Below are 26,635 nucleotides of genomic sequence, written 5' to 3'. Positions count from 1 at the left end.
TGACCACAGTGGTAGAGCCTGTAATAGTAATGTTAAGGAAGTGACGACAGAGGATCTCTGGGGCTCACTGGCCAGCCAGTCTTTAATTGGTGAGCCCAGGCTCGGAAGATCATTACAACTAGTAAGACAGAAGCATCTTATTCAAAGAAAGCATTCATTTGGATTACACTTTCATCACTGAAGGAAGGCAGGGCAAGACTCGGGCAGTAGAGGAACATGTTTGCAGTTTCGGGTTCAAGCTTAGCTTAATTGTGTGACTCAGGACCACCTGCCTACCAATGGCACCATCCACAGTGGTCTTTGTCCTCCTATATCAGTTAGTAATCAAGACAGTCACTCACAGGCGTTCCACAGATCAGTCTCATAGAGGCAGTCCGTCAGCTGAGATTCCCTTCTCAGGTGACTCTAGGCTGCGCTAAATTGACAAAGCTAATAGGACAGAGACCTTTATTAAAAAATAAAATGGAGTCTGACATTGGCCTCAGCACACTCGTGCTCAGACCCACAGAAACACATACACAGATATTCCCATTCTCTCCCTGCCCCCATTGGTTGGAATCCATTAGGTGGATTGCTGTCTCTCAGTAGTAAGGTCTCTAATACCTCTGAAAAGCCTGTGCATTGATGGCGCCTCTTCCCAGTCTCTGGATTACACTGCCCTGTGGGCAAAGATGCCTCAGTCAGGCCTTCTTGCTTCGTGACTTGCCTCAACACGTGGTTCTCATTCTTCCTTCTTCAGGTTTTATTTAACTAATTTCTGTGGATTTCCCTGCCTTCCATCCACTTTTTCTTATCAGCTGCATTTAATTTAGTTTAAATTAAATGGCAAGTCAGTTTAGTTTCCATCATGTGTTCAGCCTCTACTGCCTTTGTTTTCTTGTGCTGTGACGGGGTTTCATTGTAGCCCAGGCTGGCTTCAAACTTGCTACACAGTAGAGGCTGACTGTCAACTCCTGATCATCTTAGCTCCACCAGAGTGCTGGCCCCAAGATGTCTGTCACCACCCTTGGAACTATCACCTTCCCTTTTAACATGGTAAATGAATTCTTTCAGGCCTAACACCTTCCATACCTAGAGGACCTAGCAATGGTGCACAGTTCCGATATTTCCAATGAATTTCTTTTCTGTTTGAGAACTTTTCATGGATTGTTCTGGAAAGTCATCTGTGTGAGAATTCTTTGAGTTGAAGTTGAGTTCCTCCATGGGGACTTGCCCTTGCTTGGTTCTAAGACGCCAAGCCACAGCCTCTGTAAAACGAGCATCCAGCCCAACTGTCCATGTCCCACGGGCAGGCTGGTTTAGATTCAGGGTTACATATTCCCAGAGTGGAGGGGTTATTTCCCTACTCCCAGTTCACAGAGGACACAGGCTTCTTTACTTCCTGTTCTTTTCTGTGTTTCAGCCCAGGCTGTAGAACTCAAGCCTTCCCAGAGCTTTCTTTTCAGATGCCCCCAGGAACAGACCTAAGCTTCATCTTCTGTCCTAAGAACTCCATACAAAAACAACAGAAACTTCCCCTTCCCAGGGTCTGCTCACACTGTCTGGGCAAAAGTGGGCTTTGGTGTTCCTTTACCTACCAGGATTGCTGCTTTCTCTGCCTACAGGCTGCTATGCATCCTTTAACTTCAGGACAGCTCGGCAATGAGTGCATTTCAGTGAGTAAGGGTGAACTCTTCAGCGCCGACTGAGTATGTTCAGGTTCAGCCAGTTTCATCCAGAGGATTTTGTTGGCCATGCTCTTCTAGAAAGGGGTCTCCAAGCCTCCCATGTATCCTTTTTTGGGGGTGGAAAAATGATCTACCCACCACCAGAGCTGGTTTAAGGAGGCACAGGCTCATTTGAAGGGGTGTCTAAGTAGTAGAAGGGCCTCAGATCTAAATCAGTCCAAACACTCTTCAGTATTTCCATTGCTGGAGCAGTGCGAAGCATGGAGTGAATTTTATAAAGCAATCAGCTTTCCAAATGCATAGCATGGCACCAGTCCGAGCACTTGCCACCTCTTCCAGTAAGAACAGAACGAGGCCAACTTCCCTTGCAGCAGCCTAGCTGCGGGACATGGTTTGCTGATTTACAGGGATGGATGAAGACCGTTAAAGTTATTGTTCTAGTTTGTTCTATAAGTTACCTTTTCATCGCCTCCTTCCCCATTCCTGTCTCCCACTTACCACATTTCTGTAAAACTCCCTGGTTTGGAAATTCCACGTAGCGATCAATAATAGCATTCCTCAGCACAGCAAAACAAAGCAATGCATCCAGGCAGGTTCCTTTCCAGAATTGGATTTTTCTCTTCTAGGATGAGTTGTTTTTTTTTTTTTTTTAACAGTTAACAGTTAAAAAAACAGTTTAACAGTTTTTTTAACAGTTTTTTTTAACAGTTCTGTAGTTAGAAATCTGGCAGGCAGTCACATCAGAAAATTAAAAACATTAAAAATTTATATTTCATCAAAGTGCTCTTTGCGAAAGTCAAGGATGTAATAATGATATTAATATTCTTTTAAATATGTTTTTCCTTGTTTGCTCCTCTGGATGCCTGTGTACCCACTATCAATCCATTGCACATATTCTGGCTTGACCCATCAGCTGTGCTACAATGGATTACATTCTGCACTCTGGGAACAGTGCTGAAGAAGATCAAGACTGTTTGCTGGGTTTGTCCTAATCCTCCAAGCACTCAAGACTCAATGAAATTTCCCCAGTGGAAAAGACAGGTGTCCTGAAGCCTCTTGTTTGTGGCCTCCCTGAAGCTAGACTTCTCTCCTGATCAGCACCTTGAGTGAGGTAAATTATGACCTAAGCTCTGATCTGGATATACTAAGGCTAGCTTTTCTCAATGACCTAAACCCTGATCTGGATGGGTACTAAGGCTAGCTTTTTTCTTTCTTTTGTCCACACAGTTCTTCTGTACATCAAATGTCTTAACTTTTGTCCTTTGGCTATCTACACTTCAAAGACTGGGAAACTCCAGACCCATAAAAGGGATTAATGTTTGCAGAGCCCAACATATTTATTACATTGTTTTGATTATTACATGTTGTATCCACGCATCACATTACAACAGTGCACCCCTCAAAGATGCACAAATATTATGCCTCATGAAGTAAAATCAAAGAAAAAGGCCTGGGGAGATGGTTCAGCGGGTAGGAGAACTTCCTGTTCACGCATGAGAATCTGAGTTCAAATCCCTATTATCTATCTTAAAAAGGGGGAGTGTGTGGTTTCATGTCTATTTATAACTATTGTTTGGCAGTTGTAAACGGGAGGATCACTGAGGCTTGGCTTCCTCCAGTCTAGCTAGCTCCACATTCTGTGAGAGACCCTGTCTCAGTTGAGTAAGACAGTGATAAAACTGCCCTGCCTGTGTGACGTGGACAGCTGGGCTGGAAGCTCAGTTTAAAGTGGCTGCAGTCTGGTGAAATTTAGAACCAAACAAGAACAAGTCCCTAAAGGGGTTAAATCAGCTCCCTTTAGAGGGCGGGGTTTGCCTCAGGCAAATCCCTGCCAATAAAGAGTGCGCGGAGAGGCGGCTCGGCCCTTTTGTTCCTCGCTACCTGTGCTACGCTGGAACTTTGGTTCAGTAAGTTTAACAATAAACTGGTAAATATTCTTTGATATCTGCATTGCCTTTATTCTGTGCCGGTACATCTGGCGCCTCCTCCGTGGGGCTTTGCCGAGAACCGGCCCCGAATTGGAGTCTCTTGCACCCCGAGCCGCTGCAGCGGTCTCTCTGGGCGCACGCTGAAACGGCTGAGATTCTGAGCGGCCAGATTTCCTGTGCGCAACCGCCTGCCAGCGCGCGCGCTGCCTGTGTCTGCTCCCCCTCCCACCCCCACCGCCGCCAGTGCTCAGGTCACGTGACAGCGGCCTGAGAGCCCAGGCAAAAAATACTTATCAGCTTGGTGTCTGTTTCAATTTTGTTTTTGAGTCCTTTTATTTCAGATTTAGGACACGTGGATTCAACTGGGCTCTTTCGCCACCACTGGCAGGAACCAGTTATTACAGGTAAGAGAACTTTTTCTTTTCTAAATAATGTCTGACAACGTGACCTCAGCCTATTTCAATAGTTCTTTTGAATGCACCATTTGGGAGATCTTACAAGAGGTGTCTACCACACCACATATATGGATATTCCTGGGATTCTTAATTTTCCTTAGCACTATTTGGTTTGATAATAGGAAAATGATCAAATCTCTTAAGGCAGAGGTTGAACGTTTAAAAACTATTGAGAATGACAACAATCTTCTCAAGAATCAGTTTGAAGTTCTCCAGGAAGAAAACAAATCTTTGTTTAACATGACTCGGTTAACTGAGCAAAATCTAAAAAAAGTACAGGTTGATGTTAAGGAGAAATTCATTACTATGGAAGAAGGAACAGCTGAATTGGATCGTAAGTTTCAGCAGTCCCTTTCTGATGTTAAGGAGAAATTCATTACTATGGAAGAAGGAACAGCTGAATTAGATCGTAAGTTTCAGCAGTCCCTTTCTGTAGGAACTGAAACGTTAACTGAGAGAATCAAAACTGCTGAATGTGACAATCGAATTTTGTCTAAAGCGTATGACAGATTGGCGGAAAGATTGTCAATACAAGAAGGCACGGTTTATGCCATAAAAATTATGTCCAAAGATGACAAGTTATCTCTACTGGACAAATTTCATACTCTAGAATCCTCAATGAAGGCTTTAGAACATAATTCTGGGCAGGAGATTCAGACATTACAAAAAGCAATGGTGAATAGAATTGAAAAGATTGCGGAATTTCTAAATTCTGAAGAAGAAGAGCAAAGGGTAGAAAGGCAAATTTTAACTACATCTGTGGATAAATCCCTCCGGGACAATTTTCACAAAGCTCTACCTACAGCTCTACATGCCTTTCCTGTAATAACAACAGAAAAGGTGGTTGGTTCCAGAAACCCTAGGGTCATCAAGGAAGATACATGGGAGCCTGTCCGTATGAATGATCTCAAAGAAATTAAACAGGCCATCATGTCTTTTGGGATGCACTCCCCTTTTGTTAAAGAGATGCTAAAATCTTGGGCCACAACAAGCAGAGCAACCCCCTTGGACTGGCTCCAGCTGAGCTCCGCGGTCCTTGAGAGTGGACCGCACTTAAAATGGAAATGCTTATTCAGGCAAGAGGCTAGACTTTTAGAACAGCAGGAAAAGGCGAAGGGAATTGACGTTTCCCTAGATAAAATTCTAGGTGAAGGGCTCTTTTCAGACCCTCAGGAACAAGCTAATTTGGATGAAAACATACTTTCTATGTGTACTACAGCAGCCTTAAGGGCTTGGGACAGAGTACAAGACCCAGGACAGAGAATGGAATCATTTGTCACAGTTAAACAGGGTCAGAGAGAACCCTTCAGTGACTTTTTACAAAGATTAACTAAAGCTGTACAAATGGGGATACCTGACCCAGAAGCAAGACGTATAATAATTGAGTCTTTGGCCTATGAAAATGCTAATGTGGAATGCAAAAGGATCTTGAGGCCTTTAATGTTCAGATCAGCGTCCTTGGAAGAATGGGTCTTGCATACACTAGATGTTGACACATTTGACTATGGCACTGAAGCATGGGTAGAAGAAGCAATTTCCAATGGTAAAAGGAGACACCAGAATACCAAATGTTTTAATTGTGGCAAAATGGGTCATATGAAAAGGAATTGTAAACAACGGGTTTTCAGAAATAATAATAATGCGTCTTCTAGAAATAACAGGAATAGAAGGAATCAGCCTTCAGGTTTATGTAGAAGATGTGGGAAGGGCAGACATTGGACGAATGAATGCAGGTCTACAAGAGATAGACAAGGCAACCTGATACAGACGGGAAACGTGAGAGGGGGGGCCTCTCAGGCCCCCATGGCAAACATGGTTCAGACATTCCCAGTTTCTGCAGAGAACATGCCTCGTCAGGACAATTAGAAAGCCACATGCCTACTGTTACAAGCAATAGTAATCAGAAAGATGAGTTACGTGTGTTTTGGCAAACTTCTATAAATGATCAAAGACCTAAGCTGAGAGTGTGTGTAAATGGCATTTTTATTACTGGCCTACTGGACACAGGTGCTGATGTAAGTATCATTACCCCAGAATCTTGGCATCCATATTGGCCTCTTCAGAATGTAAATGTTCAGCTCCTGGGAATTGGAACCCTATCTCGAGTAAGGCAGAGCACGAGATGGGTTGAATGTATAGGGCCTGAGGGACAAATAGGAAAATTAAGGCCTTATGTAGCCAATATTGCAATGAATTTATGGGGTCGTGACCTATTACAACAATGGAATACTCAAATTAACATTCCTGCTACTTCTAGAGCCCATATTTCTGAAAGGAATATTAAAAGTTATTACAAAAGGACAAAACCGGCCATTAGGGCTGTGCAGGAACAAGCAATTGATGTCCCTTCAGAAATACCAACAGCCTTGCCTCTAAAATGGTTGACTGAGAAACCAATATGGACAAAGCAATGGCCTTTAGCTGAGGAAAAGCTACAGGCTTTAGAACAGCTGGTACAAGAGCAACTAGATGCTGGACATATAGAAGAATCTACCAGCCCTTGGAATTCTCCTGTATTTGTGGTTAAGAAAAAATCAGGTAAATGGAGAATGGTGACAGATCTCAGGGCCATCAACAAGGTTATTCAACCTATGGGCCCTCTGCAATCTGGAATTCCGTTGCCCTCTTTATTACCAAAAGGATGGCCTCTCATAGTTATTGATTTGAAGGATTGTTTTTTCACTATACCTTTGCAAAAAGAAGATAGAGAAAAATTTGCCTTCACAGTGCCTACTTATAACAATTCTCAACCTTCGAGGAGGTACCACTGGACCGTCCTCCCCCAGGGTATGTTAAATAGCCCCTCCCTGTGCCAATATTTTGTGAACCAACCATTGCAAATAATACGCAAGAAATTTCCCAAATCTATTGTATACCATTACATGGACGACATATTGTTATCTGATTCAAACATAGATACCTTGAACAGACTGTTTAAAGAAATACAGATACTGTTACCTAAATGGGGATTGCAAATTGCTCCTGAAAAGATTCAGAAGGGAGATTCTGTTAATTATTTAGGTTATAGAATAGGTTTGCAAAAAATTAAGACACAGAAGGCACAAATTCGGAGGGATCGCTTACGGACTCTTAATGACTTTCAAAGACTGTTAGGAGACATTTCCAGTTTACGACCAACTATTGGGATAACACCTGATCTAATAATTCATTTGAACAAGACCTTGGATGGTGATAAAGATTTAAACAGTCCCAGAGAATTAACAGCTGAAGCAGAAAAGGAACTGACAATGATTGAGGAGAAATTACAACAGGCACATGTGGACAGAGTGAATCCAGAGCTCGATTGTATTCTCGTCATATTACCATCGAAAATTTCTCCTACAGGAATTTTAATGCAGAGAGATGATATTATCTTGGAATGGATCTTTTTACCACATAAACCAAGTAAGAAACTGAAAACTTATGTGGAAAAAGTCTCTGAGTTAATTATAAAAGGCAAGCTGAGACTTCGTCAACTAGCAGGCATAGACCCAGCAGAAATTATAGTGCCTTTCACTGCTGATGAACTAAAGAAATTATGGGAAGATAATGAACCATGGCAAAGAGCTTGTGCTAATTTTTTGGGAGACATTAATAACAACTATCCAAAAAGCAAGCGGCTCAACTTCATAAAGAGAACTTCTTGGATCCTTCCTCGAATAGTCCGTGATGCTCCAATAACTGGAGCCCGTACATTCTATACTGATGCCAATAAATCAGGGAAGGCAGGTTACAAATCAGAAGACTTGGGTAAGGTGGAACAAAGTCCTTATGATTCTGTCCAGAAGGCAGAATTATATGCCATTCTTATGGTACTAAGAGATTTTAAAGAACCTATTAATATAGTTACTGATTCACAATATGCAGAAAGAGTTATTTTACATATTGAAACTGCTGAATTTATACCTGATGATACAGAACTAACCTCATTGTTTATCCAGGTTCAAGATTTGATCAGGAACAGGCTTTGCCCTATGTACATTACACACATCCGATCCCATACGGGTCTGCCAGGTCCTCTAGCACAAGGTAATGCAGAAATTGATCAATTATTGATTGGTAGTGTGCTTCAAGCCTCTGAATTTCATAAAAAACATCATGTTAATAGCAAAGGTTTGAAGAAAGAGTTTTCTATTACATGGCAACAGGCTAAGGAGATTGTGAAGAAATGCCCTACCTGCTCTTTCTATAACCAAACGCCACTGCCAGCAGGAGTTAATCCAAAGGGCACTCATAGAAATGAAATCTGGCAGATGGATGTGTTCCACTTTCCAGAATTTGGCAAATTGAAGTATGTTCATCACACCATCGACACTTATTCAGGCTTTCAGTGGGCAACTGCTTTAAGTTCAGAAAAAGCTGATTCAGTAATCACTCATTTATTAGAAGTCATGGCTATCATGGGTATACCTACACAAATAAAGACAGATAATGGTCCTGCTTATGTCTCTAGGAAGATGAAACGGTTTTTTGATCATTACAATATCAAGCATGTTACAGGTATACCATACAATCCTACAGGTCAAGCAGTCATAGAAAGATCAAATCGAACTATAAAGGATATGTTGAACAAACAGAAAGGGGTGGAAAACACCCCTAGAAATAGGTTACATAATGCTTTGTTAACCTTGAATTTTCTCAACGCTAACGAGAAGGGAACGACGGCTGCAGAAAGACATTGGATAATGGAAAAGTCTGCTGAACTAAATCAACCAGTTTATTTCAAGGATGTACTAACCTCACAATGGAAGCCAGGAGATGTGCTGCGTTGGGGAAGGGGTTTTGCTCTTATCTCCACAGGTGAGGAAAAATTATGGATACCGTCAAAATTAATAAAGGTTCGGTTTGAGGAAGAGAAGTCACTTGGAAAAGATAAATAACAATTCATTCACAAGGATGACCGACATACAGATGGTAAGGATTACTAATAGGATGGGGGCAGGGTTCTTTTCTTATCTCCGCAGGAAAATATTCATCTCCAAAGAATTTGAGGGACCCTGAATATTTAATTACTGATGGATGGAAAATAGATACGACCCATTAAACATCAATAATAAAATTCTATACGTATAGTAAGTATTGGTTTTATATATATTTATGTATATTTATATGTTTTATTGAACACTTCTTTATAAATGTGTAGAGCTGGTTTTGGAGTTGGACTATGGCTCAGTCCTTCTTCAATTCCAAGCCTGTTGATAAGAGATATTTCAAAGTTTCTGTCTCAGGTCAGGAGCCATGAAATGGGACAGAATAAGAATAATTTTATACTTGATAAACTTTCTTTGCCTTCCCTCACATCTGTGTCTTTCTTTATATGTCAGTATAAGTCCTTGTTGTTAATGTTTAAATTTCCCATAACAAGCAACATATTTTCCTACAGTAATTTTTGAAGTTTCCAGGATGAAGATGGGGCCCCACAACATCAACTCAATCTGGTTTTTATGACGTCATGAATTTTTTTTTTTAAGCACTAATTTTGGATCTGTTTTTTGGTACCAATTGCAAGAGACAATTTCATATGATGCACATTTTTGACAACACTCTGGCCGGACCTTCTCGAAACACACAGAGACTAGTTATAGTCTTCTTAAGTCAAAGGTTAATTTGGGAATTTTACCATCGTTTGCTTTCACAGGGGCCCCTAAGAAGAACGTCGCCCCCATGTCAGCTAGAAGCAATCTAAGAGGACGACGTCCCCTCTCCCAACAGAGTTTGCCCACAGGGTTAGGGACATCTTTTAGTGGTTGGTTTAGGGGTGAGGGGATGGGGAGATATTGTATGGAATTAGGGATATATATATATAAAAAAAAAGAGGGGGATTAACTGGGTTGATGGGATGATTGGTATTTGTGACTTACTGTTTTTAGAAAATTATGTTGGTACTGTTTCTTGTATATTGATATATTGAATATTGAATGTGAGTGTTCCTACCTCTATTTTGGTATAAGAGTATGCTTATATTGTATGGATACATCTATCATATCACAATGTACATTTCTACCTCTGGTCCTATTTATGTAATAACATTGTTTACATTTGATAAGTAATGACATTGTTTACAAGTGAAGATCATTGTCTTCATACATTGCACAATTGTTTATTCCCTTAGTTTTCAAATTAGATAGGTATTGAGAATTACATGTTTGTCATATTATTTTTAGGTTAATCAGGTTTTTTAGATACATAGAGATTATTTTCAGTATAGATAGTATAATCTTCAGCCTCTTTGAAGAGCTGTAGAAAATGGCCTTTAATCTAACCTAAAATTATGTGCCATTGAGACACAATTTACTCCTGGAAACACCACTCTACTCCCGAGAGAACGTTGAGCACCAAAGACACTCCACTGGGAGCTTGTCTTCCTGGCAGAACTGGCCTTTGGGTTAAGAAAAACCCATACCTCAACTACTGACTAAGATATAAACAGGATTGTCTTATCTTGCCAAGACAGGGTAGGATAATCCTAAGAAAGTTCCTTGCATTTGAGAATGGTATGTCAGTTATGTTAGGCCTTAGCCAAAGTTGGTTGACTCAACATTGCAAACGAGATTTTGGGTGATTGCCCAGGCAGTCAGTTGTCTCTGTCATTTGTTGCACATTTTGGATATCTCTTTTTTGTTAAGTAATATTTACTCCCTTCTCAGATCTTTGATGGAGTTGAAGATTATTTAATTGTAGTTACTCTTTAGCAAAACTTTTGCTCTCAATATTGTTTGTTATATTTATCATTTGTTATTATTGTTATAGTTATATTTGGTTTAGTTGTGTCTTATTTAGACAAAAGGGGGAGATAAAGGGGTTAAATCAGCTCCCTTTAGAGGGCGGGGTTTGCCTCAGGCAAATCCCTGCCAATAAAGAGTGCGCGGAGAGGCGGCTCGGCCCTTTTGTTCCTCGCTACCTGTGCTACGCTGGAACTTTGGTTCAGTAAGTTTAACAATAAACTGGTAAATATTCTTTGATATCTGCATTGCCTTTATTCTGTGCCGGTACAAGTCCCCACGGAGGACCTCGACTTCAAAGAATTCTCAAACACATAACTTTCCAGAACAATTCATAAAAATTCCCCAAACACTCAGAAAAGAACACATCATGAGTGAAATTTCTCAGAAACATCAGAAATATGTACCCACGTCATGGTACCCCTTCAGCAGCCAGGGGTCAGTGGATTTCCCACGTATAACCTAAGTTACCAGTAGGAACTGACTATGATGAGTGAGACCCCTATGAAGTATAAGCATCTGTTATTTATTTACCTCTTTGAATCTGCACAACATCCACAAGAGGCATGAAGGAGAGCTGACGCAGAGGGGCATCCAGGATTGGCAGCTCTGTTCCCGCGTTCTCTCACTGAGGGAACTGTGTGTCCCCAGAGTAGTGCTGACCGGTTTTGTTCTTACCTGTTGTGGAGTTTTTCTTTAGGCACCACACTTGAAGCTTTAAAAAGTGCAGAAGAACACACTTTTAATTCCAGCACTTGGGAGCCCGAGGCAGGAGGATTGAAAGTAGAAACCAAAGCCAGCTTAGTCTACACAGCAAGACCTTCTCTCAAAAAAAGAGGCATGCTGAGTGAAGCTCCAGAAGCCCTGGGAGCACCCTCGCCGTGCCTCATCCACACGCGGCTTCTCAGGTGAGGCCATCCTGCTGCCCGCAGAGCTGCTGCATCATTTCAGGGTTGTACACCAGGCACAATCGCTGCAGGGCAGCTCTCGTGAAGAAGAGAATGAAACAGCTGAATAACATGTTAATAAACTCCCCCTGTCTGTTCTTCTTTGACAAATCACATCCAAGGTGGCTAAGGTTTCTGCAGCACCTGGCAGTGGAGACCAAATCACCACATAGACCTGGTTTACCTTAAAGTGTGGAATGCTTTGACTATGTCGGTTTTACTACCGTTGCCATAGAGTGCTGGTTCTGTCTGGAGTGTAAGCCAGAATCTAGGACTCTGGGAAGTTCTTTCTCTTCTGCACCAGGCTGTGCTGCTCTAAGGAGAGGCCTCTGTCGGCCTCTCATTAGGGTTGCTGGGACCTATCTCTTGGGTTACTCAAGTTCTGTCTGCCCCAGATGCTATTCTAATGACAACTTTACCTTCCATCTAGAGAACAATGTTCTTTGGGGATCATCTAAGTTATACATGCTTTGTTTAAGAGAACTGTACAAGGGTTTTCCAGTAAGCAATATTTAGGGAAAGGCTGGCAGAAATGTTTTAGCTAATTGAATATTCTGACAAATAAGTTTGACATCATCGTCACCATCTCAACTGATGTTTAAAGTATTGGAGTTCTGGTTATAATACAAAATCATGTGTCATTCATGGTCATAATCAGGCTACAAGGGCTAGGGAGGTGGTTCCGTGGATAAAGGGCTTGGCACATGGTGTAAAGATGAGAGTTCAGATCCCCAGGACCTGTAAGTGACGGTCAGGTGAAGCAGCATGTTTGCAGTCTCAGAGCACAGAGGCAGGGACAGGGAATAACCAGAGCAAGCTGCTGGCTAGACTAGTCAGACAAGGTGCTCTGGGTTCTAGTGAGAGACCCTGCCTCAACACATAAGGTGGAGAGCAATCAAAGGAGGTACCCGATGTCAGCTCCAGCCTCTGTGCGCATGGACATATACACATGCATACACATGTAAACACATAAACATTCGTGAGATGTGTTTGAGAATGTCTTATAGAAAAGCACATGAGGAAGTAGGCAGCGCAGTGAGGTGAGTGATAAGTCAGGAGTTACTGATGGCCAGCAATAGATTATTATTTGATGAGGGAGGAATTTTGGGAAGCATAGAGAAAAGAAATCAGTCACATTAGATTTTATGACAGCTGAAGACAGAATGCCTTGGAGAAATAGAATCTCTCATAAACAGGAAAACGCCTAGAGTAAGTAAGGAGTGAACTAGACCTAATGAGCAATTTCATTTTCCCCAAGAGCACCAAAGTCACTGTTTGGTGAATTTGTACCTAAACCTGTACCCCCCAACCTTCCCTCCAACCATACGCCTGGATGTCTGAGAAGGGGCCCACAGTGTTGCCCTGACTCTCTAGAACCCTTTCTGTAACTCGCCAATCTCAGAGCCACCCTCTTCCAAACCCATTTGCAGCCCCTTCCTGGCAATTCCCTTGTTCAGGAGCCCCAAGTACTAGTACTAGGCCTTAGACTTACAGGTCCCATGCCCCGTTGGAGGAACTATGCAAGCAGCTTCCTTTTCTCTGGCAGCTTGGGAAGGGAGCTTGCAAAAACTTTCAAGGCTGGCCTATCACCCACACGTGGGGGCTGAGTCTTCGGGGGCCAGAATGTTTTAGTCCTAATGTGTGGTCAGGGCTGGAAGGGCAGAGGAGAACCTTGGGTGCCAGTTAGTGGACACATCTGGTCCGTATTTACCATGATTCATCAGACTTTAGGAGGTCTTTAGGTCTCCTCCCATATTCCCATCTGCAAAGTAAGAGCACCAACCTGGCCTGGTTTAAGGTATTTTGTTAGCTGAGATGGTGTTCTGATTTGAATCTGAGATGCGTCCCTATTCCCAGCCCAGATGCATCTTTGAATGGTTGTTCCTCTGCTCTTTTGGGCACTCTTTTGGGAGGTTGTGGAGTCATAAGGAAGCGGGGTCTCACTGTGAGTCAGTAGAGGACACTCTTTGAAGGTTCTAGGCTGGCTTCCCTGTCCATTGCAGTGTGAGTAGTCTCCAGGGCATGCTCCTGCCACCATGTCTCCCCGACCACAATGGGTTGAGACCCTCGATAGACTGTGAGCTATATGCATAGAGCACACATGCACACACATGAATGTTCATGTATAAGAATGCACACACTTTTTTAAAATTAACTTTACACATGCTAGGGTCATTTGAGAAGAAGAATCTCAGCAGGGAATATGCCCCCACTAAACTGGCCTATAGGAGTACCCAGTCCACTGTGGAGAGCGCCACTATGGGTCTGTTGTCCTGGATTATGCAATAAAGCAATCTGAGAAGCCACAGGGAATAAGCCAGTAAAAGCATCCCTCCGTGGTCTGTGAGTTAGTCCCTGCCCTCAGGTTCCTGCCTTGAGTTCTTGCCCTGACTCTCTAGATATTGGAATAATAGCCCCTTCTTCTCTAGGTGCCCACCTGGGGTCCTGCAGCCCCACACCAGCTAGGGACGACTTCATACATGTTCATTAATAACTACATAAATAGGAATGGCACAGAATTCTTATGTTGCAGCGTGGCCTCCTCCATAGTCTTGTCTGAATTCCTTCTCTGCATAGGCTGTTTCTCACTTACTGTGCAGTTAGTAACTGTTTGTGATAACTGTATTTCTCACCAGCAGGTAAGCTGCAAAAAATATCATTCCAACACCAGAACAAAATAGGCATTGAATAACTATCTACCAGGTGCCAAGTAGACTTATATACCTCATATGCTGACTGCGTGTCTACGCCATCATCAGCATGTGTTAGGAATGCAGGGGTACATCAAAGCTTTGTTTTATCCCCAAGTTAATTAAACCAAAACCAAGTTGCCTTGCAGTTAGCAGTTAGACTGGGATAAAGCGGGGGCAGAGAAGAGTAAGTGTGCCCAGTAGCAGTATGGGTGCTGATATTTGGTGTCTGTCACAAATTCAGCAGCTTTAGAGAGGTGCTCACAGCTGTCATTGACCAATTCCTGGTTTTCCTTGGCCTTTTAAGAAGGTAGTGAGGGCTGGTGAGATGACTTAGCAGTTAAGAGCACTGGCTGCTTCTGCAAAGGATCTTGGTAAGGTTCCCAGCACCCGTGTTAGGTGACTACAGCCATCTGTAACTCCAGTTCCAGGGATCCACTATACTTTTCTGGCCACTGTGGGCACCAGACACGCACATGGTATACAAATATACACCACACAAAGCACTCATACGCATAAAATAAATAATTTTTAAAAATCAAGAAGGGATGAAGCTGCTGAGGCACTCTGGTATTGAATAGGCAATTGGGGCATTGCTTTAATCCAAGTGGAAGGGACAGGGAGAGAAGAGCCTCATGTCCATGTTCTGCTATCCAGCCTTCTTCCCTTACTGCTCTGGATACGGCACAAGAGTCCTGAAAGGATGGCCTAGTGGTGGCATCAAGCACAACAGCCTTGCTTCCCACGGGCCTGGACGCTCGCTTCTTCAGATAGACCTAACTGGGCCCCCAACCTTTACTGTCACCCATCCAACTGTTCTCTCCTCTTCTTTCACTTTGAGACGGGCATCTCACTGCACTCCCTCTTTGAAGGGCAAGGGCCCAGGGGAGTTGTAAGACTTCCCAAGACAAGCTGCTGGCAAGTGTGAAGCCAGGATTCCAAGTCCTGGCTGGGGGCTGTCTGGTTCCTGCCTTTCTCCAGCTGCGGAAGTTAATCTATGGAGCCCCATAACCAGGTAACTGTAAACTGCTATTATGTCCCCAGTACAAGAGACTCAGACGTCCCCCTAGTCACCTGAAGCCTGAGGAACTTGCCGTGGTTGTTCAAGCCGCAGAGCAAGAGGGACCCATATCTGATCACCTCGTTATAGCACTGTGTCTCTGCTTCAGGCTTGACAAACAGCAGCAGTGCCTTCCCCATCTGACTTGGAGGGAGGTGAGAGATCCTAAAGAGTAGATTACAACTTGGATTGACTTTGACAGGGTGGGAAGCAGAGTGAGGGTTCACTGTAACAGGGATTTGAAGGTGAGTTTACTTGATCCAGCCCCAGAAGCCTCTGGGACGTGTACTGCTTACAGACCTGAACAAGAGGACAGTATAGGCAGAGGCTTTGAGAACAGACTGCCACAGTCTGACCCGCAGCTGGCTGTGGGCTGCCTACATGCGGTACCGGTACTTACTGCCAGCCTCTGGTCCAGGGCCTTCAATGTGGGGAATGCTGAATTAGGAGTCACCAGTGGTAGCTGCAAATGTTGCCCATCCCTGCTGATTGTAGACATAACCACGGGCTGTCCTTCCCGGCACCTCATTTTACACGTGACTGACTTCGAAGGTTGTGTTTGCCACTGATGTTTTCATCAGACATGGTTCAAACCTGTTCCTCTTGAGCCATAAGCTCTAGGAAAGAGCAGCAGTCCAGAGCTGTTTACTGACCCATGGGGTCTGAGCCCTTGAACCTTAATCATGACTCAGGCATCTTATGGGAAATTCAGGGTGCTTCTCTACAAGGTACAGACAGACACTCACAGAGTCCGGAATACCACGCACCGCCACCCAAATCCTTCCTGGGAAACACCCCCCCCACACACACACACAATCTTCCTCTCCTGGGAGAAGGGGGAGGGGACCTTTCAGAGTTGAGTGCTTCTCAGTCACGCACCAGGTGTGGTGCCTTCCACCTTACTTCACTTGTTCCCACAGGACATCTGCCGAGGGAGGGATTGCTCTCACTGGCAGAGACTAAGCAGCTCAGATCACACAGTGAACAGAAGCAAGATTCCACTAGATCCTTGTAACTGCATGCTGTGTCTGTGGACCTTGTGGATTGGTAGCCCAGACCAACACACACGCACACACACACACACACACACACACACATTCTCTCTCACACAGAGAGGGACAAACATACACACATGCACAGAGACAGACAGATAGACATACACACACACACACACAGAAACACACATGCACAGAGAAAGAGACAGATAGAGACATAGGCACACAGACACACAGAGAGACAGACACACATACACACACAGACACAGACATAGAGACATACACAGACTTAGAGATAGACACTGACACACACACAGACACACACACACACACTCACTCATGCCTCATGCCAAGCCCATGGTGAGTATTTAATTCAACTTGTTGAGTGAATTATTAATGAATGATATCCTCTTAAGTTAACACTCGCTTTGCCATAAGCACCTCTGTGTATCTGGTCATTCATCCACTTCCCATTAATTATCACTCCAACACCTCTTCCCGACAGATGGGTGTCCCTACTACACAATTGCTCTCATGTGGGGTCTAGCAGATTTAGACTTTAGTTTCATTCTTTCCCACCTACTCCTTGTCCTGTGGTCACTTTTTGTTGCAAGCTTATGTCCTGACTTCCTGCCCTGTAATAAAATACCTGAGCAAAACAATCAAGGGGGAAAGCTTTATTTTAGAGTGGTTTCAGAGGTTGGCTCTCTTATTCTGCAACCTGTGTGAGGCACAAGCATCATTGTGGGTGGGCATGAAGAAGAAAACATGCTTCCCTCGTGGCTGCTGGGAAGCAAAGAGAGGAGAGAAGCAGCCATCAGGACAAGACAGAACCCAAGTCACGTCCCTAGGACCTACTTTTCCCAACTAGGACCAGCAGAATCCATTCAGCTAGGAAGTCATTGATGTACTGATCAGCTGATGAAGTCAGCACCATCCTGATTCTGCCTTTCGATAGTGCCACCAGCTGGGAACCAGTCATCAACACAGGAGCCTTTTGGAAGACACATTCCATGTAGGCTTTAACAACCCACTCAGACCCCACTATTCAGGTCAGTGCTGACAGGATTGCTAACCTGGAGAACCTCCAAATCACTGAGCTGGAAATAGATTCTGAAATCAACAAAGGTGTGAGATGCAATCCTGATGCCGTTATTAACAGAGAGAGGAACACCTTGTGCATGGCCAGCTGTCACCAGCATCATCCATGTCCTCAAGAGCCAGGGAAATTCTTAGCATAACTTCACCACCACCCAGGAGCCCCATGCCCTTGCCATGAACATGTACCCTCGTCACAGTCCACCATTCCAGAGTCCACCCAGTGCTCAGTAAGCCCAAAATCTTCACAACTCAAGTTTCAGCAGAAACTTGCTCTTCCCTTCAAAATAATAGAAAGTATAAAAACTTCCAGTTTGATGAGCCACATATTGCTAGTAGGTTCTTGTGTGGATGGAAACGTAAAATTGTTCAAATGAAACAGATGCCTTAGAAACTCTTAGGCTGCATCCTAAATTTTCTATTGCTTCCATGATGTAGGTGTTGCTTTCTATGTGTTCCTTTCATTGGTTAATTAATAAAGAAACTGCCTTGGCCCTGATAGGACAGAAAATTAGGTAGGCAGAGTAAACAGAACAGAATGCTGGGAGAAAGAAGCTGAGTCAGTCAGTCGGTTACACAGATTATTAGAAATGGGTTAGATCAATATGTAAGAGCTAGCCAATAAGAGGTTATAACTAATGGGCCAGGCAGTGATTAAAAGAATACAGTTTCCGTGCAATTATTTCAGATGTAAAGCTAGCCGGGTGGCGGAAGTAGCCCACCGCTCCTTACAATACTTCCATATCACATGCCTTCATTGAGAAAGTCAAGGCAGAAGCCTGGAAGCTCGACCTGAAGGAGAGACCAGGGAGGAACACTGCTTGCTCTCCCTTGTGTAAACGCTGATATAAATGTATGGACAGTAGAAATTAACTAACAAAATGAGGGGCAAAGAAAAGCAGTCTTAGGTGCCCTTTGAGTTCTCTAGGGCCACAGCTGAGTCCAAAGGACTGGTGTGCACTAAACCTGGAGCTCATTGTGGAAACCAAAGAGAGGACACTAGGGAGATCGTGAGCAGAGCAGACATCTCTTGTGAAGTGCTGCCAAAAGGGACTTCCAAGCTTAATTTTTGAGGCAGTATTTTCCTATTGAACCCCAGTCTGCCGCAGCCTTCCAAATGCTAAGATTATAAGTATGCAGCTCCATGCCTGGATATCAAACATTAAACATGCTAGAGAACCTGTGACAAGTGATACTGTTTATACATACCTCCAAACAAGCACTAAACACTCTTAGAAGAAAACACTGAGCCATCATAAGGTCGCCCCAGTCTTCGAAGGAAGGTTTTCACAGGACTATATGCATAGTGCTTGAATATACTGGGGTTTTCCTATGATTTTCAAAAATGTTCTTACATCTTCAGAAAAAAATGATTTATGGAGATAAAACCTAGGTCCTTCTTAAAACTAGGACCACATTTTCGTTATTTCAGAACGGATATGAGATTCCAAACATGTTTTCTGATGCTTGCCTGACTTGCTGTGTCTGCCATGTAGAGGGGAACAAGTGAGACCCCCAGCTCACGTGGATACTTTGACAGCATCTAGACAAATGTTTTAAGGGAATGTAGTGTTAAGTAAAAACAGGTGTATGATGACAAATAGCCCTCCCCTGTAGGGTTAAGACAGCCCTCTTTAGAGGGCGGGGTTTGCCTCAGGCGAATGCCTGCCAATAAATGGTGCGCGGAGAGGCGGCTCGCCCCTTTTTTCCTCCCTACCTGTACTACGCTGGAACTTTGGTTCTGTAAGTTTAACATTAAAGTGGTAAATATTCTTTGATATCTGCATTGCCTTTATTTTGTGCGGGTACATTTGGCGCCTGCCCCATGGGGCTTTGCCGAGAACCGGCCCCGAATCGGAGTCTCTTGCACCCCGGGCCGCTGCAGCGGTCTCTCTGGGCGCGCGCTGAAACAGCTGAGATTCTGAGCGACTCGATTTTCCCTGCTGCTTGCTAGAGTATCAAGCAGTGGGTTTGAAATCGACAGAGCCTTTTTAACAGCGCCTAAGTCTCTGTTCCGAGCCGCCCCGGCCAGATTTCCCGTGCCCTCTCACGCTGGCACGCGCGCTGCCTGTGCCTGTTCCCCTCCCGCCGCCAGCGCTTGGGTCACGTGACAGCGGCCTGAGAGCCCCGGCAAAAAATACTTATCAGCCTGGTGTCTGTTTCAATTTTGTTTTTGAGTCATTTTATTTCAGATTTAGGACACGTGGATTCAACTGGACTCTTTCGCCACCACTGGCAGGAACCAGTTATTACAGGTAAGAGAACTTTTTCTTTTATAAATAATGTCTGAGAACGTGACTGCATCCGATTTCAATAGTTTTTTTGAGTGCACCATTTGGGAGATCTTACAAGAGGTGTCTACCACACCACATATATGGATATTCCTGGGATTCTTAATTTTCCTTAGCACTATTTGGTTTGATACTAGGAAAATGATCAAATATCTTAAGGCAGAGGTTGAACGTTTGAAAACTATTGAGAGTGACAACAATCTTCTCAAGAATCAGTTTGAAGTTCTCCAGGAAGAAAACAAATCTTTGTTTAACATGACTCGGTTAACTGAGCAAAATCTAGAAAAGGTACAGGCTGATGTTAAGGAGAAATTCATTACTATGGAAGAAGGAACAGTTGAATTAGATCGTAAGTTCCAGCAGTCCCTTTCTGTAGGAACTGAAACATTAACTGAGAGAATCAAAACTGCTGAATGTGACAATCGAATTTTGTCTAAAGCTTATGACAGATTGGCAGAAAGATTGTCAATACAAGAAGGCACGGTTTATGCCATAAAAATTATGTCTAAAGATGACAAGTTATCTCTACTGGACAAATTTCATACTCTAGAATCCTCAATGAAGGCTTTAGAACATAATTCTGGGCAGGAGATTCAGACATTACAAAAAGCAATGGTGAATAGAATTGAAAAAATTGAGGAATTTCTAAATTCTGATGAAGAAGAGCAAAGGGTAGAAAGGCAAATTTTAACTACATCTGTGGATAAATCCCTCCGGGACAATTTTCACAAAGCTCTACCTACAGCCCTACATGCCTTTCCTGTAATAACAACAGAAAAGGTGATTGGTTCCAGAAACCCTAGGGTCATCAAGGAAGATACATGGGAGCCTGTCCATATGAATGATCTCAAAGAAATTAAACAGGCCATCATGTCTTTTGGGATGCACTCCTCTTTTGTTAAAGAGATGCTAAAATCTTGGGCCACAACAAGCAGAGCAACCCCCTTGGACTGGCTCCAGCTGAGCTCCACGGTCCTTGAGAGTGGACCGCAATTAAAATGGAAATGCTTATTCAGGCAAGAGGCTAGACTTTTAGAACAGCAGGAAAAGGTGAAGGGAATTGACGTTTCCCTAGATAAAATTCTAGGTGAAGGGCTCTTTTCCGACCCTCAGGAACAAGCTAATTTGGATGAAAACATACTCTCCATGTGTACTACAGCAGACGTAAGGGCTTGGGACAGAGTACAAGACCCAGGACAGAGAATGGAATCATTTGTCAGAGTTAAACAGGGTCAGAGAGAACCCTTTAGTGACTTTTTACAAAGATTAACTAAGGCTGTACAAATAGGGATACCTGACCCAGAAGCAAGACGTATAATAATTGAGTCTTTGGCTTACGAAAATGCTAATGTGGAATGCAAAAGGATCTTGAGGCCTTTAATGTTCAGATCAGCGTCCTTGGAAGAATGGGTCTTGCATACACTAGATGTTGACACATTTGACTATGGCACTGAAGCATGGGTAGAAGAAGCAATTTCCAATGGTAAAAGGAGACACCAGAATACCAAATGTTTTAATTGTGGCAAAATGGGTCATATGAAAAGGAATTGTAAACAACGGGTTTTCAGAAATAATAATAATGCGTCTTCTAGAAATAACAGGAATAGAAGGAATCAGTCTTCAGGTTTATGTAGAAGATGTGGGAAAGGCAGACATTGGACGAATGAATGCAGGTCTACAAGAGATAGACAAGGCAACCTGATACAGACGGGAAACGTGAGAGGGGGGGCCTCTCAGGCCCCCATGGCAAACATGGTTCAGTCATTTCCAGTTTCTGCAGAGAACATGCCTCGTCAGGACAATTAGAAAGCCACATGCCTACTGTTACAAGCAATAGTAATCAGAAAGATGAGTTACGTGTGTTTTGGCAAACTTCTATAAATGATCAAAGACCTAAGCTGAGAGTGTGTGTAAATGGCATTTTTATTACTGGCCTACTGGACACAGGTGCTGATGTAAGTATCATTACCCCAGAATCTTGGCATCCATATTGGCCTCTTCAAAATGTAAATGTTCAGCTCCTGGGAATTGGAACCCTATCTCGAGTAAGGCAGAGCACGAGATGGGTTGAATGTATAGGGCCTGAGGGACAAATAGGAAAATTAAGGCCATATGTAGCCAATATTGCAATGAATTTATGGGGTCGTGACCTATTACAACAATGGAATACTCAAATTAACATTCCTGCTACTTCTAGAGCCCATATTTCTGAAAAGAATATTAAAAGTTATTACAAACGGACAAAACCAGCCATTAGGGCTGTGCAAGAACAAGCAATTGATGTCCCTTCAGAAATACCAACAGCATTGCCTCTAAAATGGTTGACTGAGAAACCAATATGGACAAAGCAATGGCCTTTAGCTGAGGAAAAGTTACAGGCTTTAGAACAGCTGGTACAAGAGCAACTAGATGCTGGACATATAGAAGAATCTACCAGCCCTTGGAATTCTCCTGTATTTGTGGTTAGGAAAAAATCAGGTAAATGGAGAATGGTGACAGATCTCAGGGCCATCAACAAGGTTATTCAACCTATGGGCCCTCTGCAATCTGGAATTCCGTTGCCCTCTTTATTACCAAAAGGATGGCCTCTCATAGTTATTGATTTAAAGGATTGTTTTTTCACTATACCTTTGCAAAAAGAAGATAGAGAAAAATTTGCCTTCACAGTGCCTACTTATAACAATTCTCAACCTTCGAGGAGGTACCACTGGACCGTCCTCCCCCAGGGTATGTTAAATAGCCCCTCCCTGTGCCAATATTTTGTGAACCAACCATTGCAAATAATACGCAAGAAATTTCCCAAATCTATTGTATACCATTACATGGACAACATATTGTTATCTGATTCAAACATAGATACCTTGAACAGACTGTTTAAAGAAATACAGATACTGTTACCTAAATGGGGATTGCAAATTGCTCCTGAAAAGATTCAGAAGGGAGATTCTGTTAATTATTTAGGTTATAGAATAGGTTTGCAAAAAATTAAGACACAGAAGGCACAAATTCGGAGAGATCGCCTACGGACTCTTAATGACTTTCAAAGACTGTTAGGAGACATTTCCAGTTTACGACCAACTATTGGGATAACACCTGGTCTAATAATTCATTTGAACAAGACCTTGGATGGTGATAAAGATTTAAACAGTCCCAGAGAATTAACAGCTGAAGCAGAAAAGGAACTGACAATGATTGAGGAGAAATTACAACAGGCACATGTGGACAGAGTGAATACAGAGCTCGATTGTATTCTCATCATATTACCATCAAAAATTTCTCCTACAGGAATTTTAATGCAGAGAGATGATATTATCTTGGAATGGATCTTTTTACCACATAAACCAAGTAAGAAACTGAAAACTTATGTGGAAAAAGTCTCTGAGTTAATCATAAAAGGCAAGCTGAGACTTCGTCAACTAGCAGGCATAGACCCAGCAGAAATTATAGTGCCTTTCACTGCTGATGAACTAAAGAAATTATGGGAAGATAATGAACCATGGCAAAGAGATTGTGCTAATTTTTTGGGAGACATTAATAACAACTATCCAAAAAGCAAGCGGCTCAACTTCATAAAGAGAACTTCTTGGATCCTTCCTCGAATAGTCCGTGATGCTCCAATAACTGGAGCCCGTACATTCTATACTGATGCCAATAAATCAGGGAAGGCAGGTTACAAATCAGAAGACTTGGGTAAGGTGGAACAAAGTCCTTATGATTCTGTCCAGAAGGCAGAATTATATGCCATTCTTATGGTACTAAGAGATTTTAAAGAACCTATTAATATAGTTACTGATTCACAATATGCAGAAAGAGTTATTTTACATATTGAAACTGTTGAATTTATACCTGATGATACAGAACTAACCTCATTGTTTATCCAGGTTCAAGATTTGATCAGTAACAGGCTTTGCCCTATGTACATTACACACATCCGATCCCATACGGGTCTGCCAGGTCCTCTAGCACAAGGTAATGCAGAAATTGATCAATTATTGATTGGTAGTGTGCTACAAGCCTCTGAATTTCATAAAAAACATCATGTTAATAGCAAAGGTTTGAAGAAAGAGTTTTCTATTACATGGCAACAAGCTAAGGAGATTGTGAAGAAATGCCCTACCTGCTCTTTCTATAACCAAACGCCACTGCCAGCAGGGGCTAATCCAAAGGGCATCCATAGAAATGAAATCTGGCAGATGGATGTGTTCCACTTTGCAGAATTTGGCAAATTGAAGTATGTTCATCACACCATCGACACTTATTCAGGCTTTCAGTGGGCAACTGCTTTAAGTTCAGAAAAAGCTGATTCAATGATCACTCATTTATTAGAAGTCATGGCTATCATGGGTATACCTACACAAATAAAGACAGATAATGGTCCTGCTTATGTCTCTAGGAAAATGAAACGGTTTTTTGATCATTACAATATCAAGCATGTTACAGGTATACCATACAATCCTACAGGTCAAGCAGTCATAGAAAGATCAAATCGAACTATAAAGGATATGTTGAACAAACAGAAAGGAGTGGAAAACACCCCCAGAAATAGGTTACATAATGCTTTGTTAACCTTGAATTTTCTCGACGCTAATGAGAAGGGAACGACGGCTGCAGAAAGACATTGGATAATGGAAACGTCTGCTGAACTAAATCAACCAGTTTATTTCAAGGATGTACTGACCTCACAATGGAAGCCAGGAGATGTGCTGCGTTGGGGAAGGGGTTTTGCTCTTATCTCCACAGGTGAGGAAAAAATATGGATACCGTCAAAATTAATAAAGGTTCGGTTTGAGGAAGAGAAGTCACTTGGAAAAGATAAATAACAATTCATTCACAAGGATGACCGACATACAGATGGTAAGGATTACTGATAGGATGGGGGCAGGGTTCTTTTCTTATCTCCACAGGAAAATATTCATCTCCAAAGAATTTGAGGGACCCTGAATATTTAATTACTGATGGATGGAAAATAGTTACGACCCATTAAACATCAACAATAAAATTCTATACATATCGTAAGTATTGATTTTATATATATATTTATATGTTTTATTGAACACTTCTTTATAAATGTGTAGAGCTGGTTTTGGAGTTGGACTATGGCTCAGTCCTTCTTCAATTCCAAGCCTGTTGATAAGAGATATTTCAAAGTTTCTGTCTCAGGTCAGGAGCCATGAAATGGGACAGAATAAGAATAATTTTATACTTGATAAACTTTCTTTGCCTTCCCTCACATCTGTATCTTTCTTTATATGTCAGTACATGTCCTTGTTGTTAATGTTTAAATTTCCCATAACAAGCAACATATTTTCCTACAGTAATCTTTGAAGTTTCCAGGATGAAGATGGGGCCCCACAACATCAACTCAATCTGGTTTTTATGACGTCATGAATTTTTTTTTTAGCACTAATTTTAGACTTGTTTTTTGGTACCAACTGCAAGAGACAATTTCATATGATGCACATTTTTGACAACGCTCTGGCCGGACCTTCTCGAAACACACAGAGACTAGTTATAATTTTCTTAAGTCAAAGGTTAATTTGGGAATTTTACCATCGTTTGCTTTCACAGGGGCCCCTAAGAAGAACGTCGCCCCCATGTCAGCTAGAAGCAATCTAAGAGGACGATGTCCCCTCTCCCAACAGAGTTTGCCCACAGGGTTAGGGACATCTTTTAGTGGTTGGTTTAGGGTTGAGGGGATGGGGAGATATTGTATGGAATTAGGGGTATATTATTAATAAAAAAAAAGAGGGGGATTAACTGGGTTGATGGGATGATTGGTATTTGTGATTTACTGTTTTTAGAAAATTATGTTGGTACTGTTTCTTATATATTGATATATTGAATATTGAATGTGAGTGTTCCTACCTCTATTTTGGTATAAGAGTATGCTTATATTGTATGGATACATCTATCATATCACAATGTACATTTCTACCTCTGGTACTATTTATGTAATAACATTTTTTACATTTGATAAGTAATGACATTGTTTACAGGTGAAGATCATTGTCTTCATACATTGCACAATTGTTTATTCTCTTAGTTTTCAAATTAGATAGGTATTGAGAATTATATGTTTGTCATATTATTTTTAGGTTAATCAGGTCTTTTAGATACATAGAGATTATTTTCAGTATAGATAGTATTATCTTCAGCCTCTTTGAAGAGCTGTAGAAAATGGCCTTTAATCTAACCTAGAATTCTGTGCCATCGAGACACAATTTACTCCTGGAAACACCACTCTACTCCCGAGAGAACGTTGAGCACCAAAGACACTCCACTGGGAGCTTGTCTTCTTGGCAGAACTGGCCTTTGGGTTAAGAAAAACCCATACCTCAACTACTGACTAAGATATAAAACAGGATTGTCTTATCTTGCCAAGACAGGGTAGGATAATCCTAAGAAAGTTCCTTGCATTTGAGAATGGTATGTCAGTTATGTTAGGCCTTAGCCAAAGTTGGTTGACTCAACATTGCAAACGAGATTTTGGGTGATTGCCCAGGCAGTCAGTTGTCTCTGTCATTTGTTGCACATTTTGGCTATCTCTCTTTTGTTTAGTAATATTTACTCCCTTCTCAGATCTTTGATGGAGTTGAAGATTATTTAATTGTAGTTACTCTTTAGCAAAACTTTTGCTCTCAATATTGTTTGTTATATTTATCATTTGTTATTATTGTTTATAGTTATATTTGGTTTAGTTGTGTCTTATTTAGACAAAAGGGGGAGATGTAGGGTTAAGACAGCCCCCTTTAGAGGGCGGGGTTTGCCTCAGGCGAATGCCT

Source organism: Microtus pennsylvanicus, chromosome 4, assembly GCF_037038515.1.
Source record: "Microtus pennsylvanicus isolate mMicPen1 chromosome 4, mMicPen1.hap1, whole genome shotgun sequence".
Lineage (NCBI taxonomy): Eukaryota > Metazoa > Chordata > Mammalia > Rodentia > Cricetidae > Microtus > Microtus pennsylvanicus.
The sequence above is the reverse complement of the archived record's forward strand: the minus strand, read 5'-3'. Positions refer to the sequence as shown.